The following is a 3504-nucleotide window of genomic DNA, read 5'->3' on the forward strand; positions in this document are numbered from 1 at the left end:
CGTGTGTGTGTGTGTGTGTGTGTGTGTGTGTGGAGAGGGGGGAGGGAGGGAAGGGGTGCACACACATGCGTGCATGTAGGTCAGAGGACAACCTTGTGAACTTAATTCTCTACTTCCCCCAGGCAGATTCCAGGAATTGAATCAAACTCAGTTCATCAGGGGTTTGGTGGTGAGGGCCTTAACCCACTAAACCACCTCACCGGCCCTTACATAGCTGATTTTGAGGATGTTCTGGGCTACAATAAGATCCTTTGAGGAGGTTTGGGGAAGGGTGCCCCAAAAAGTCCATCTGGTCCTTTTTCCTTTTCCCCTCTGCATTTGCCTCAAGAAACCAACCTTGGCTGGAAAATAAGCACAAGAAAGCAGCTGGGCCTCATCGGGCTTCTTGTTTGTTCTGCAAAAATTTTTAACAGTCATTGAGTGTAGCTGGACAACTTTATCTCTGAATTCTTTTACACTTTATTTTAAGGTCAAGAATACTTGCTTAGCATGAAGTTAAACCCAGCCCTGAAAGAGAGAAAGAGAGAAAGAAACAGAGAGACCACAGAGACAGACAGACAGAAACTTTATAGACCAGGTTAACCTTGAACTCCTACAGATCTATCTGTATCCTTTGCCTTGTAAGTGCTAAAATTAAAGACATGTGTCTTCTGTCTGATTTCACAACCAGTATTAAAAATTAAGATTTATTTATTTTAAATTATTATAAAATAATCATTTCCCTGTCCTAAATATACTTGCTCAGATGTACAGTATCATTTGTATGTATGTGTTTTCAGGGCTGACCAGTTGGTACTAGAAACAAATTAGTTCTTCTTTGGGGAAGACTATTTCTCTCTTTCTCAACATTCCCTATTTGCCTGTAGTTCTTTATCTAGTATTCAGGCCTCATATGAGTTCATGACTTTGAATTTCATCCCCAGAACTCACATAAAGGTGGAGGGATGGAACCAACTATGCAAAGTTTTCCTCTTCTGTGTGTTCCCTCCCACTAATAACATATAGGTGCTACAGAGATGGCTCAGCAGTTAAGAGCACTGACTGCTCTCCTAGAGGACCAGGGTTTGATTCCTAGTACTCACAAGGTAGCTCACAACCATCTATAACTCCAGTCTCCAGGTATCAAACACCTTCTTCTGGCCTCCTGGGCCCAGGCACACACATGGTACATATACACATGTGTAGACAAAGCATTTATATACATAAAATAAACACAGACAAATATTTAAAATAATAATGATAGTATATAAATTATTAGAGCCAGTGGGGTGCCTGAGCAAGTAGAGATGCTTCCTAGCAAATCCGACAACTTGGTTCCATGCCTAGGACCCACATGATAGAAGAAGAGAACCAATTCTGCTAGGTGCCCTGTGACCTCAACATACACAGCATAGCACATGTGTGCCCACACACACATAGCAAAAAAAAAAAAATGAATTCAATTGTAATTTTAAATAAATAAATTTCCATTACAAAAAAGTAAAGGGCTAGGGAGATAGCTCAGTTGGTAGTGTTTGCTCATCATTCATGAAGCTCTGTGTTCCAACCCAGTGCCAAGACAGAAGACAGAGGGAGTTAAAGAGGAAAGGAAAGGGACAAAAGAGAAGTAAAACAAAGTCAGTCGGGAATGTAGCTCAAGAGATAGAATGGTTTCCTAGCACGAAGCAAGTCCTTGCTTCCATCTCAAGCACCCCATAAACCAGCACCCCACCATCCCAGCATACATGAGGTGAAAGCAGACGACCTAGGAGCGCAGCCATCAAGGCTACAAAGCAACAGGGCCAGCCTGGGCTACACAGAAGGAGAGAGGAGCAGGATAACAAGGGGGAGGAAGAAAGGGCAGAAGGAGTTTCCATAGTTTCCCCTCAAACTCACTATGCAGATTGCTCTCCCCTCCTTGCACTTTGAGGGCACAGTCCCTGCAGTGGCTATTCCTGGTTGTCAACTTGACTGTATCTGGGATGAACTACAATCCAGGATTGGAAGGCTCACCAGTGATCCTAATCTGGAGGCTGGGAGATAGAAGTTTCTGACCTGGATCATGGTATGGCGATCTTGAGGCATAGTGGCTATGGATTTCAGAAGATTAAGACGGGGAGCTCTCTGAGTTCAGTCAAGGTCATCTGGGATTAAAGGTGTGGTGGCACACACCTTCTGCTGGAGACCTACATAAGGACATTGGAAGAAGGAAGACTCTCTCTTTCCTTTGACTGCTTGCACTGTGGGACTGAGCAAGTGTTAGATCCTTGGACTTCCATTCACAGCTGCTGCTGACCATTGTTGGGAGTTGGACTGCAGACTGTAAGTCATCAATAAATTCCTTTACTAGATAGAGACTCCCCATAAGTTCTGTGACTCTAGAGAATCCTGACTAATACAGTCCCCTCACCCCACTGGTACAAAGGATAGCCCATTCACAGGAAGCAAGACTATGAGCAGGGTGGGTGGTTAAGTATAGGGAAGAGTGCCTGATTGAGAAGGGTTGAAGAGAAGGAAAGTGGGCCTGATATATTCTAACAGACAGTTCTGAATCATTAGGTTTGGGACAGCTCCACACTGAACTGCTGTCACCTACATTCTAGCCAGGCCTCAGCACCACATCCTGTGGGCTCTTTCACAAAATTTCTTACATCCGGTCCCTCCTCTCCCTTCCTTATGGCCCTGTTCTTACCTCAGCCTCACCCTATCCTTCCTTCCCCAGCACAGAAGCACCTCTCTACCTTGCAACAAAAAAGAGGCTGAGGTAAAAGCCCAACTGGCCAAGTGCTTTCCTAAATACACACAACCCTGAATTGGGTCACCAATATGGCATGCAGCAGATGTGGTATATACTTATAACCTGATCGCTCTGGATGTGGATACCAGGAAGATGAAAAATGCAGTGTTCTTTGGTTACATATTTGAGAATTGTATACAACATATTTTGAACATATTCACTACCACCCTTAGATTCTCCCATAACCACTCTCTTTCTACCCTCCCATCGATTCCAAATGAACCTGAAGATTTCTTTCTGTTTTAAACTTTCCCCCATTGGATCTAGTTTTGGCCTGCTTTGGCATGTGGCAGCCTGCCAGGGGCCACTGTTTTCTTGTTGTTATTGACCATCTCTGATTCTTACATTCTGTCTGACATTTCTTCTGAGAAGGTGATCCCTGGAGGGGAGGGATGTGATATACAGGTCTCATTTAGAGCTGAGCATTCAACACTCTCTTATTGTGTACATGTTGACCAACTAGAGAGACCCTGTATGTGTGTGGGGTTTTCCAAAAAAATTAAGTATATTTATTTTATTTTATGTGTATGAGTGTTTTACTTGTATGTTGAGCCATCTCTCCAGGCTCCACTCCTCTCTTGAAAAAGATCTTACTAGCTACACATGGTACACACCTGTGATTCCAGTACAAAAGAAACTGAAGACTCCAGGGTGTGGTAACACACTTTTAATCCCACCACTATGCTACTTCCTTGGTCCTCCTTTTTGTTCTTGGTATCATTGTTTAT

This window comes from Mus pahari, chromosome 18, assembly GCF_900095145.1.
Source record: "Mus pahari chromosome 18, PAHARI_EIJ_v1.1, whole genome shotgun sequence".
Lineage (NCBI taxonomy): Eukaryota > Metazoa > Chordata > Mammalia > Rodentia > Muridae > Mus > Mus pahari.